This window comes from Petromyzon marinus, chromosome 33, assembly GCF_048934315.1.
Source record: "Petromyzon marinus isolate PM22_M1 ecotype Great Lakes invasive population chromosome 33, UKy_Petmar_22M1.pri1.0, whole genome shotgun sequence".
Classification (NCBI taxonomy): domain Eukaryota; kingdom Metazoa; phylum Chordata; class Hyperoartia; order Petromyzontiformes; family Petromyzontidae; genus Petromyzon; species Petromyzon marinus.
In genome coordinates this window covers 2,533,449-2,546,954 of record NC_133699.1, presented here as the reverse complement: position 1 = coordinate 2,546,954, position 13,506 = coordinate 2,533,449, and the positions used below count along the sequence as shown (strand labels likewise).

Sequence of the window (13,506 nt, the reverse complement as noted above, 5' to 3'; positions counted from 1 at the left end):
CAATGCCTAGCAAGGGAGGGGAGGGAAGGGGGTGGTGCAGGCTACGGTATGGATACCGTGCAGGAGGAATCTTTTGAATGCGCGTAAGAGAGCATCAGCGCCACGTTCCGGCGACAAAAATAAACTCACGCACATGATGAAACAGTTTGTCCAACAGGCGTGGACATCGCCTGGTCTCTCGATGTACCGTGTTGTCTATCACGGGGAGCAGTAGTCTTGATTCGGGGGGGGGGGGGCGGGCGGGAGGGTGGCCGCCTGACAATTGAACACCGTTCACGCGTCCGGGAGTTGTCCGTGCGCATCGCAACAACGGCGCGCATCCGCGGTCCCCTCGGGAAGCGGTGGCGGCGCGGTCCGTGTGAACGAGGCCAGCGAGCGTGCTTCTCACGGCAGCCTCCGCGCTCACTCAGCACTCGCGTTGCCGAAGCGGGTGGCGTCACTCACTTTACCAGAGCCGGGAGCGAGGGTGCGGGGGGGGGGGGAGTGGGGGGGAGGTCTTTTTCCTTTTAATTCACAGCCTTCTATCGATCCACCGCTGAAGACGATACAATATCACTCGCCAATGTGAACGTAACTGTGACCGGGAATCGAACCCGGGTTGGTCAGGTTCATAACGCGGTGCGCTAACCACTGCCACACCGCTTCCACGCCGGCCCCCGCGATGTTAATTCCATTCTGCGTCGTCGCATGTGCAGTTGAGGCCTTTAAATGTTATTTTCTTCTCAAGGTTAAAGTTAACATATAAATGACATTTGTGAATTACATATTTCAAAATCGTATTTAACAACGCACGCCGATGGCATGCGTTGTTAAATGTCCAATGCCAAGCCTGGCAATAATAACGACGTGAACCCGGCTGTGATATGTCGAAACTTCAGGTTGACTTATTACAAGCAACCGCCTTATAGGTCAACATAGCCTCAAATGACTCGTCACAGTTTATGACACGGGAACATTTACGATCCACCACGTGGAATTGCGTACAAAATAAAAACCCAACACATGCGCTCTTCCAACACCATCCTGCCGGTACCGTAGCTGCCAAGTGCACAGGCGGTGCAACTGCGCCAGGACCCACCCGTGCAGAATACGTGGCTAGTTGCGTTTTTGTTTTGTTAATTCACACATCTGACGTGTCGGTATACCTGCAGCACGTTACACCGATAAACGTGACAGGTCGCGCGCGTCTTTATTATTTACGGAGCTCATTGTTGCGATTGCATCGGGTTGGTTGAGCACGCGCGGTTGGAGTCTTTAGCGGAGCAATATGTTGACATCACCAACAGCGGTAGGAAGGGCAAAGAGGAGGGAACCCAAGGTCTCGTTGCACGTCCCAACAATAACCCTCCAACCCACGTTCCCACTCGGGAGCGTTCGCTCGTCCGTTAAACGAATTCCAATCCGCTGGCCAACCACAGGGCCCTCTCGCCGATGCGGTTTCCTCTCTCTTTTCTTTCGTACTGCTGCTGATGTCGGCGTAGAGCAAACAACTCAGACGTCAACGTTAAGGTGGCGAAGCACAGACAACCGCGTCAGAAGCTGGCGGAGTAGTGCCTCATCGTCGTCGTCGCTGTGATGTCTCCTTCGTATTCGTGGATCGGTGCATCGCGTCGCTCTACGTTGTGTACGGTCTGTTCTGCATGACCGCAGTCGCACACTGCTGGAGAATTTTTGTGTATTTATTTTCCATTTGCACATCGAGTATCCGCATCTGCTGCCATGGTTTGTGCGGTGGATACGGTTTAGGGTGGACCGTGAGCGTCGTGGAAGATCAAACCCCAGGGGATCTTCCGCGCTGGGTCTTTCACAACAAGGCGTTTGGTTTTTTTTTGCGAGTTCTTCAGAACTCCGTTCAGCTCTCCAAGCCTCACCGGGCTTGAAGGTTAAGCGCGTGGCTCCAAAAGGGATTGGCGGCGTTGACTTCGATCATCGTTATTGAAGCTCCCGGTGAAGGGGAAGGAGACCGCTCTCCTCGATCCGTGTCGAGTTCCCGTCGGGTCGCAGCGTTGCGGCGGCTGGGCGGGGTGGAGAGAGATGTGTGACAGCCTGGGCGTTACATTTCGGTGGCTGCCCTCGCTGAACCGAATCAGGGCTGACAACCGCTCTGCACGCAGCCACAGTGGATGCTCGACGCGCCGGCCGGCTATTAAGCTATCGCGCCAAGAGCGGCGAACTGTCGTTAATTGACGGCGACGATCGCCTCTCGGCGTCCTTCACAAAGCGTGCAGGCGCATCGTGGGAGATGGAGACGGCTTCGGGGATAGTGGCGGGGGTGGCGGGGAGGTCTTCATCCAGCAGTGGATTGGCCATGACTGATGATGATGATGACGAACGTATGGGAGGAGGGCAACGTCGAGCCAACGTTGGTATTGGAACCGTTTACATCACCACCTTGAACCCCCAGCAGAGACCCTCATAGAGCCCACACAGGCTGAGAGCGAGGGCTGCTAGCGAGCACCTATGAAGGCTGGTACGGGCTGCTGGGGTGTGGGTGGACAGCACGACGCACAACCGCCTTTGTCTCTCCAGTGGTATTGCCGTGGCGAGATGTTAACTACCTTGCTTGGTATGCAGAAGAGCGTGGGTTCGATCCCGACCCTGACGCCTGTAATTTGGAGTTTGAGTGTCTTTCTCCCCGTGGTCACGTGGATTTTTCTCTGGGATCCTCCATTTTTTCTCCACATTTATAATCAACATCACGCGTTTAGAATATTTGGCTGCTAAAAATGTTCACATGATAAGCCACTTTGTTGAGCTATCAATTGTGGCCAGGTCACTTCTGAAAAATAGATATATAGCTCAGTGGGCCTTATCTAGTAAAATCGAGTTTAAATCGTTTTGACAAACACTTTCGAACCAAACCAGATACTCATTTAAGGATGTGTCTACTTAGGCAGAGGCCCAGGACCGCTTCAAAACATTCGCCACTATTATTGATCGCGAGCGGAAATAAAACTCGCCTCGCCGGGTTCGTAGCGCAGTGCGCTAACCACTGCGCCACCGCTCCCCCACACTCAACACGCGCCCAATCAGCGTCTCGTGACTGGACGACCGCACGCGGTCGCGTGACCCGAGTGCGTCATAAACGGCCATGAACGCGTCACTCCGCGTGGTCTATATTCGGTGGAGGAGGAGGAGGATGGGGGTGTCGCCTCCACGCACTGCGACCTCTGTTTACGCGACTCCGGGGAAATCAGTTGAGGACGCGATCGGTGCAGGCGCGTCATATCGCCATCCGGCGTGGCGGTGTCCACGTCTCGATACCAAACTCTTCCCCACGTGGCTTGGGGAAGGGTCCGAGGGGATACAGTGCTGCACAATTGCCTGCCAATGCAGCTGTGGAGGAGGAGGTTGTCATTGGGGGAGTTTTTTTACCCAACACATCTGGTAATCTGGGAGGAAATCATATCGCCTAGAAAAACAAAAATGTCTCTCCAGATGGAAACATCTCGTTTCGTTTCAGCTTTTATTTACTCGCGTTCCCAACGCATGGTACATAACAACAATAAACACGCTGACTGGCATGCATAGGTCGTACGAGCACTTAATAACAGAGCTCATTGTTGCGAAAAATGTTTTATAAACACGCGACACAGGTGGGGGGGGGGGTAAGATGGAGTGGGGTGGGTAACATATGGGAGGGTAAGGCGCTGTGCATGTCGACTGGCGTGGTGGAGGACATTTCTTTTCAGAGGGTGTCCTGTCCTGTGTAACAAGCCTGACACCGCTGATGACACCCAGACGGTCGTACTCGCCCCAGAGTTCGCTCGCTTTTAAACAAATGCCGCCGGGTAATGTTGCTCTGAGAAACCAATAGGCCGATAGACGGGATATTTTTTTACTTAATTGTTGTACCGTATGTCATAGATGGGGTGCTATGGCCAGGATCATCTGGTAGCACAGAAGCATTCTTTTTTTTAAATTGAAATATTTCACCTGAAAAATATTTAAAGGAACTTCCCGTTTGTCTCCCCACTGCTGACAGATAATTTGGAATAGTGGTGAATTATTAATCGCGGTGCACTATTAACCCGCCCACTTGAGTTTCATTCCCTGCAACGACAAACATCAGTGGCGAGTGACATCAGAACTAGTCTTGGGTCCCGCCCCACATGTTCTTCTGTGACGAGCATGGTGAAGTATGGTCAAATAACCCCCGTGACGGGCACAGTAGTGGCCGCATGAAGCGCTGTACACTTTAACATCGATATCGTTTGAATATTTCAATACAAACTTCGCCACCGATGGAAGCGCGCAGTTCACGATTACTAACAGCAGAGGGCGAAAAATCTACGTGTGCAAAGATGCTGTATAAAGCGTCACGCATTCACGCACCCTCCCATACATGTCAACCCCTTATCAGTGCCTATCTTATTACAGACCAATTCAGACCTTATTATTAAATCTGCACGTTCATCCTACAAAGTCCCATCACAAGGGAGAAACACACAAAAAATAGACTAAACAAATGTTGCCCGTATTGAAACGGCTGTACGCCGTATGAACCTCAAAACGCAATTTCCCTTTGCAAGAATACGGGGTAAACCGTATGGGTTGACAGCTGTGCCCTCCGTTCAGCCACTGTGACCACATCCTATGCAATAGCGCAATCGTTTGTTTGGCATTCCAACATATTATTCTGCAAGCTGAATAAGTACGGGGTAACAATTAGGGATTTGTTTTACACGCTAAAGTGGCCAAAGATCAACTGGCTAAGTGCGTTTTGAGCATGATGAGGTGTTGTGGCATCACTCAGCTTGTTGGACAGTAAGATGAAAGTTACTTAATTTAAACGCTTGCTCCGGCTACAACTTTCATTCTCCCATCATTGACCTCGTCACTGAGAGCGTCATCTCGACCTTGGGTTTAAGTCACGGCCTTGTGCACAATACCGATGTTCTGAATCATCAACATAATTTATTTAGTATTGTTCCCTATTGCGTATGAATTAGGGAATCTCAAGCGTGCATGCACTGCCGGATTAAGCTAGTGCGGGGCCTGTAGCATATGTTATTAAGGGACGCTATATATAAATAAAAAACACAAATGTTTTACTTGCATAGTAGAGTAATTGTATTTTTCATTTGCTATACAGGCAGATAATACGACAAATCGCTAACCTTAAACACCCAGTCGTTCATAAAAGTTGAAGGCGGTATAGTACTATAGTAATAGAGCAAGTGCAGAATCACTGACCCGGAATTGATAGCTTGAAAGCATTTAGCGCGGAGCCCTTGAAAGTGCGGGGCCCGTAGCTACATTTGCTACTCGGATAATCCGACACTTGCGTGCATGCCTCCAGCAGATGCCTCTGCATAACCCACTCAAGCTGCTATCTGTGGATCAGTCCTGTCGTGTGTTCAATCATTGCATCAAACCGTATCAATGTGGAAACGTTGTGAACCAATTTCAGACTAATTCAACCAACTGACAGCATAAGGAGATACTCATCTCCGTCGCAATTTAACTCTACACTACATGTATGTGTATGGACAAGTAAACAGGATGAAAATGCTATCCGGTACTTAATTTCCCATACCTGCAAACCCTGAGACCCTGCAATATATTTTTTTGCTGTACATTATTGTAGCGCTAGATTGTGTAAAGGGATGTGTCGCTTCTGATGATTTCCTCTTCGGCGCTAGCCTCTCTGTGTTCAGCTGGAACCAGTGGTGAAAATGGGTCTGGAACGCCTCGGAACGCCGTGGTGGGAGTGAAAATCTGAACCAGACTACCTTCCGGAAGTAATCAAGCATTCATCTTTTTAAAATTTATTTGACTCAAAGATAGACCACAAGACTAACAGAGAAGTCCACAGACACGCACGGAAACCCACACACACAGAAACCCACACACTAGTAGGGAGTGGGGTGGAATCATGTATAAGCTTCCCCAGTAATTTCATCCTATTTCAAGTCCAGGCTGAACCCCAGAATGAGCGCCGCAATCCGCGAAGCGCTCTCGAGCCTCCGCGTGGATGCGCGCTGCTCCAGTGCCCCCGGGGGGCTTTCGCGTGGCACCAGCAGATCCGCACCCGGTTCCGACAATCGACGCATTCCGTCCTTCCCCCGCACCTCCGATTAGCGCGGTGGGGAATGTGCGGCGCGAAAGAGGCTCATCGTACGGTACATATGTGCGTCTTCTTCTAGCCCAAATCTTACTGAGCAGGAATCCAGTCCGGTGGCACTCCAGCTGCCCACTTGCCCGGGTATCGCACGCTTCCAGCCTCGGGGACGCCATGGTGTCGAGATGTTAACTACTTCACCTGGTATACAGGACGTCGTGGGTTCGATTGTTCTCCGGGTCCTCCGGTCATTCTCTCCACATTTAGAATCACCATGCTTTTAGAGAATTTGGCTGCTATACATTTCCACGTGATAAGCCACTTCGTTGAGCTATCATTTGTGGCCAGGTCGCTTCTGAAAGAGCTACATAGCTCAGTGGGCCTCACCTGGTGAAATAAAAATAGCAGCTGTAGCAGTTCATATCCCTTTTCCTGCTGCCGAAGACGAGCAAAGTCACGTTTGTGCCTCCTGACTCTCGTCGCATCTTGGGTCTGCCTATGAGCAGCGACTCCAGCTCATCAGACTCCATCATGGGGCAGTAGATGGCAGCACAGGACAGGGTTTGGTTCACGTAGACTGGACGGACCGAATTTTCAGATCGAATCCATCTGTGTGGAGTTTGCAGCGTCATCTCGACACATCCGTGGGTTTTCTCCGGGTTCGCTCTCCGGCCACCTGCCAGGTAAAACCAAACGATCGTTAATGAAATTGATCCAAAAACTTCCCAATGCGGCAGTACCCTCCCGAGAAAGAGTCTCGAGACTCGGGTCAGTAGGGAGTATTCGAGTTGTTGTTGTTGTTGTTGCTGTCCTCAATGAGAGCGGGCCTGATTGGTGGATCACACCGAGATGGCGCGGGGATATTGAACGCCAACAATGACGCAGTGAATTGATTGGCACGCGCACGCATGAGACAGTACAGCAAATAGATTGGTATTCGCCTCTATATGTGTATGTTGAACTTCTTTCGCACCGTGCGTAGCCAATCGCGCTAATGGGAGGTGCGGGGGAAGGACAACAAACAAAACAACAAAAAGCAGTTCTAAATAAATTAGTTTTCAATCTGGATAAAATAAATGCATTCCTAATATCGGAAGGAAGAGCGTTCCAGACGGCCGCAGAAGTGCACCTGAAAGCTCGCGATGCAGTCATCGTCTTTATTTGATGGCTCATTGAGTATGGTATGTCATAGGCAAGAAATCTAAAAAAATGTTACCAGGTAAGGCCCACTGAGCTACATCAATTATTTTTCAGAAGCGACTTAGCTACAGATAATAGCTCAACGAAGCGGCTTCTCAAGTGGAAATTCATAGCAGCCAAATACTCAAAACACGTGACGTTGATTCTAAATGTAGAGGGAAACCCCGGAGGACCCACGGGGAAAGAGAGAGAGACACGCAAACTCCAATTCGCCTACTTCAGCCCGCGACAAAACTGGTACCCGGGCATGGACAGAGTTCACCATCCGACTGCGGGGCGCGCCTTCGCCGTGGTTGCTCGTGCATTCGACACAGATCGTCCATAAGAGGTTTTTTTGGTGTTAGATCGCGTAAATATATATAAATGTGTCGTTAAAACCCGCCACCACCCGACACAGCCAATTAGTAAAGGGTCGTCACGTAAACAGAACGTGACAATTCGTTGCTAGTACAGCTCACCGGTGTGTTGGAGAGCCAAGTCACAACATTTGGCATGTTCTGTTTACGTGACAACCCTTACTAGTTGGCTGTGTCGGGTGGTGGCGGCTTTCAACGACACATCTATATATTTACGCGATCTTACCCAAACTCCCCCCCCCTCTATTATGGATGATATTGATCGCGAAAGCCTCCTACGTGTTAAACGACACAGATCGCTTGGTAAACACGGGAGATAGGTTGTTTTTGTTTTTTAAATACTTGCGGTTATTTAACGGCCTAATGGCTCTATAACGACTCGAGATTAAAACGTTTGGCATTTTCCACGGTGCGAAACGAAGTCCGCTACGCCCGTGGCTAATTTGAGCGAGAATCGGAATGAGGCTCGTGGGGATGGGTTGCATGCGCCGTGCTGTTGTGTTAACCCTTCCTCTCCCCCCGAACACGGGGCCCCGTGTGGCGTCACTCTGCACTTTCAATCCACGGGGCGCCGATTCGATCTCCAGGTGCGACAATTGACACGATCGATCGGTTTCCTAACGCCTTTGTTCCACCCACACTCGCCACCGACTCTCTCCACCCCCCCAGCGGCACCGCGTAAATTTGTTCACGACAGTTCGTCCGTTCGGCAAGTCGTGTGTCGTGAGATAAAGCGTGGGTACTCACATCTTGTCGAACGTGGAAGAAGGGTCGGTGAAATACCCTCGCTCCAGCGAGGGCCGTCTCTCTAAAACTCCCTCTACTGGAGTTCCTTCCGCCAGCAGTGGCGTGAGCAAGCATTTGCAGGATTGCACCCCCACCTCTGCTGCCCATTCGACTCGACAATCGTTTCAAAATGTATGCGCATCGACTCGCTAATTAAAAAAAAACGTGCGTGGTTGTGATGGAGGCGCAATGAGCGATAATTGTCTGTTCTTATCAGGTGCGAACATCCTCCACCAGCCCCGATAGCCCTCCTCTCCCCCCCTCCTCACCCCCTCCTTCTGAACGGCACTCATCAGGAGCGGTTAGCACGTGTTGTTGTTGTTGTTTTGCTGCGGCTGTGCCTCTGTAGATGTCCACTGTGTCGTCGGATTGTACTGCGTATGGTCCGGGATGCTGTCCGCCGTTTCACGCCACGCGCTGGGAACCTCTGCAGGAGCCGACTGGAGCAGCGTGCTTTCCCGAGCCGCTCGAGAAGCCCTTCCCAGCAGGCTGAGCGAAACGTCGGACAATTTGCCGAACAACACGCGGCACAAGCGGGACACATGGGAGAGCGTCGAGGGAGGTCTTGTCCACACGGAGCCCTGAGACACCACGGGACAGCAGAAGGCAATGAGGATGACACCGTCCTGATCATTCCTAAAAATAATGCAACTAACGTGGCCACCGCTTTGAATTGTGGTGGTCTAAACCAAGGTTGGTGTGCCTTAATAATAATACTTTCGCCTAATTCACGCCAACAGAATTCCACAACGCGTTGTGCACGGAGTATGATGATGTCACCGACATCACTCGGAATGGGCCCGATCTCGTGAGATCTAGTAAGCTAAGCGAGGTTTTAGCTTGGTTGTTGATTTTGATTGGTTACAACCTTGCACAAAAAATATAGACTTAATGGGCGTTACGAGCTGCAGGATCGGCCAGTGCAGCAAACTCCATTGTTGTACCGCACCAACCTTCATCAACCTAAAGTAATCATCGTGTGTGTGTGTTATTGTTTGCCAGTGTAAACAATGATCATATTCGTGGCAACGTGGCAGATGCTGAGATTTCCCCCACGTACACGACCGGCTCACACCACGCTACGGTCATAGGAGCTTATTTACTTGCTTTTAAAATCAATTTTAATAAAATAACAATTCTTCAGAGGAAATAAAAATAATGCAAGTCCTTCCACACGTTCTCTCGAATGCTGTATAGATATCCATGTATTGTTTATACGTAGCCCTGAAGCCGATAACACCATGGAGGTAGTGTTGTACTTCTATTGTTGTAAGTCACTGTAATTTTGTACGTACTTATTTTTATTTTACTTTACCAGGTAATACCGCACGCCTTTAGAATATTTAGATTGTTTGGCAGCTCTACATTTCCACGTGATAAGCCACTTCGTCGAGTTATCATTTGTGGCCAGATCGCTTCTGAAAAATAATCTAATAGCGCAGTGGACATTACCTGGTAAGATAAATAAATTTAGTTAATGTGTCTTATTTTAGTTATTTGTTTACCGTTCCTATCCTTCGCACTCCTATCGTGTGTGTTGTACTGTTTGTTGTACTGTTTGTTGTTGTAACGTTCCGAACCGCCCCGACTGGACATCTGTGAAAAAGAGCTTTATAGTTCATCGGATTCCCGCTGCAGTACAACGAAAGATTCTGATTCTTTAAAGAGTTACGAGATTCGGCGAGGCCTTCCTATGAAACCGTGCGGAACAAAAACAAACATTTACACACAGAAGATGACTTATTGATTCCGGTATGTACAAATATGTCCAATTATTTATATATTTCCTGTAACCATGTACGCAGTTCTAATCACGCCAGGTCTCTTGTACCCAAGGTTGCATCCTAGGGTTGGTATCATGTTTGTAGTTGTAGCTTTCGGTGTGTGAATGCAGCTGTAATACCTAGGTCCGCACGCTACCAGCACGCTCCATTGGAGCGCGGTCGAGACAGCGGTCTCCATTCGTCCTACGCCAGGATGATAAATCAGCCGGCGTTCAACGTTGGTGGCCCAGGTTTGTGGAGCCAGTGGGGAGCGACGCCCTCTGTGAATGTTCTGAGATGCCGCCAGCGAAGTTGAGAGAAGCGGTCATCGGTGGACGATGCAGCTCGGCAGTGACAGTCACAGGTGGCTTGCGGGCTGACGTTCGCCGCCGCTAAATAGGTAGCGGCCGCACGCTACCTACAATGTTTGTATTTGGTGAAACGCGGACCAACGTCTTCCTTGTTAGGTTAATTTCTTGATGGGGGGGGGGGGGGCGGGGTGGTTATGTGATGGAATTGGTGATGGGTCTTGTTTGGGACATTGGCAATTGTCCCACGGTGCTCTCGGTTTGCGACTCGATGTCGAGTGAGGACGACTCGATGTCGAGTGAGGACGACTCGATGTCGAGTGAGGGCGACTCGATGTCGAGTGACGTTGAGAGCTATCGCCCGGTCCCGGAAGGGTTTGCCAGCTGCGGTGGCTGTGACTGCGGATGGGAATCGACGTGGAGCGAGAGGAAAGGAGGGGACGGGGGGGAGTGGTGTTGGCTGGTTGTAATGGGCCCTGGTGCAAGGGACCAAATGTCGGGCCAAGGAAGGACCGTGCCATTGTGACGTGACGTAAATACAAGCAAATACTGGACAGTATTGCACATGTTGACAGCAACACGAAAGCCTCATCATGGCAACCAACACTGAAGTAGAAGCTGTTAAATTGGAGGATGGTGTCCCGATTAAATAAACAATATCAACAACATGACCAAGGTCAAAACGTAGCGCTGTGGTTCACGCTTGGGATTTTAAGTGTATGTTGAACTTCTTTCGCACCGTACCTACCCAACCATGCTAATCGGAGGTGCGGCACACGAGCGCAGATTGCTATGGGGATGTCGTGGCACATGTCAGGGTGAACAACTCTGGGCTTTCGGAATAGAATGTGGCAAAAAAAGCGTCGATATAGCCCCGCACCTCCGATTAGTACGGTTCGCTACGTACGGTGCAAACGAAGTTAAACACAGAGAGGTGAGACAGAGAAGGGGGACACGTGTGTAGCAGGGTGGGACACGTGTGTAGCAGGGTGGGACACGTGTGTAGCAGGGTGGGACACGTGTGTGACTAGGTGGGACACGTGTGTAGCAGGGTGGGACACGTGTGTAGCAGGGTGGGACACGTGTGTAGCAGGGTGGGACACGTGTGTAGCAGGGTGGGACACGTGTGTAGCAGGGTGGGACACGTGTGTGACTAGGTGGGACACGTGTGTAGCAGGGTGGGACACGTGTGTAGCAGGGTGGGACACGTGTGTAGCAGAGGGACACGTGTGTAGCAGGGTGGGACACGTGTGTCACTAGGTGGGACACGTGTGTAGCAGGGTGGGACACGTGTGTAGCAGGGTGGGACACGTGTGTAGCAGGGTGGGACACGTGTGTCACTAGGTGGGACACGTGTGTAGCAGGGTGGGACACGTGTGTAGCAGGGTGGGACACGTGTGTAGCGGGGTGGGACACGTGTGTAGCAGGGTGAGACACGTGTGTAGCAGGTTGGGACACGTGTGTAGCAGGGTGGGACACGTGTGTAGCAGGGTGGGACACGTGTGTAGCAGGGTGGAGCGAGGCAGGTTACCGACACGGGGCATTGGAGTGGCACCCAGTGGACGAGAAGGCCTGAAACGGCAGTCCCTTGCAGTACGTGTCAACAACAACAACAACAGTCCTTGCAGTACGTGTCAACAACAACAACAGTCCTTGCAGTACGTGTCAACAACAACAACAGTCCTTGCAGTACGTGTCAACAACAACAACAGTCCTTGCAGTACGTGTCAACAACAACAACAGTCCTTGCAGTACGTGTCAACAACAACAATCCTTGCAGTATGTGTCAACAACAATCCTTGCAATACGTGTCAACAACAACAGTCCTTGCAGTATGTGTCAACAACAATCCTTGCAGTACGTGTCAACAGAGTAACCAGGTCAACACCGAGTCAGATGGCGGTGGTGATGGTAGTAGTAATAGTAGTAGTAATAATCACGCTATGGGAGCGGTCTTTGAAGGACGCGTTGCCTATGTAAAAGGCGACGCCTTCAGCCAGACGGCGATGATGATGGTGGTGGTGAGACTATAGGTGGGGGGGGGGGGTCCTCAGAGGACACGTGCACTGTGTAACGAGGGGAAGACGTCAGGTCAGGCGGTGTTGATGATGATGGTGAGACTATAAGGGGGGGGGGAGTCCTCAGAGGACACGTGCACTGTGTAACGAGGGGAAGACGTCAGGTCAGGCGGTGTTGATGATGATGACGGCGACACAACTGTGAGAGCGCGCACCTGGGAGGTCGATTGTCAACTGAGCAAACGAGCCGAGAGATTTGGCAGGAGGAAGGAAGCGATGCGCGCGATAAATGAATCAACGACTTTGACCGCGATGTCTCCTTGACCTTGGGGAGGAAGGGGGTGGGGGTGCTGCCGCTGCAGAGCGCCCATCCAGCACTGTCTGCAGGCGCAGCTGAGGACAGGGTCGCACGTGCTGCAAGGTGGTGGTGGCGAGAGGGAGGAAAGTGGTAGGGGAGGGAGGGAGGGAATGGAGGGATGGAGGGGAGGGAGGGAAGGAAGGGAGGGAGGAGAGGGAGGAGGGGAGGGAGGGCGGGCGGGAGGAGGAGGAAGAGGGAAGGAGGGGAGGGAGGAGGGGAGGGAGGGATGGAAGGAGGAGATGTAGCAGGATAGGGAGGAGGAGGAGGGTAGGAGGGGATGGAGGGAAGGATGAGATGGAGGAGGCGACGGGATGAGCCTGTCGATGAGATGCTCCCCAGGGTGTGTCCACGACTCTGCTTCACTGGGGGGGCGGGGAACGACGCGCGCACTTGGCGCGCACGTGGAAGGTTTCACAAGCAGCGCGTCGGGATGAATAAGTAAAGCGGGGCTCACTCAAGTGCACACGGACAAAGATCCTCCTCCGTGTAGCCTCAACAGACATTCGGGGCAAGTGCTGTTAGCGAGGCACCTATGGAGGACGGTACGTTAAACGATGGGGGTTGGGTGGTCAGCACCACGCCCGGCCACGTTTGTCTCCCCAGTGGCAATGTTTCCAGAGCACACAAGACACTAAATTTAGGCTGAGTCGACC

At 51.4% G+C, this 13,506-nt stretch overlaps 1 long non-coding RNA gene across 2 annotated transcripts; it reads right to left on the bottom strand.

The window, feature by feature from the left end:
• Positions 1–3,449: 3,449 nt before the first annotated feature.
• LOC116948309 (uncharacterized) lies at positions 3,450–12,939 on the bottom strand. Of its 2 annotated transcripts, XR_012945865.1 has the most exons (4): positions 12,009–12,939; positions 10,310–10,876; positions 8,368–8,987; positions 3,450–6,740 (listed from the first exon to the last, which is right to left on the bottom strand). It is a non-coding gene; the product is annotated as an uncharacterized LOC116948309 (long non-coding RNA). The 2 variants fall into 2 exon arrangements; XR_004403788.2 differs by having other exon boundaries at positions 10,310–12,925.
• Positions 12,940–13,506: the final 567 nt, after the last annotated feature.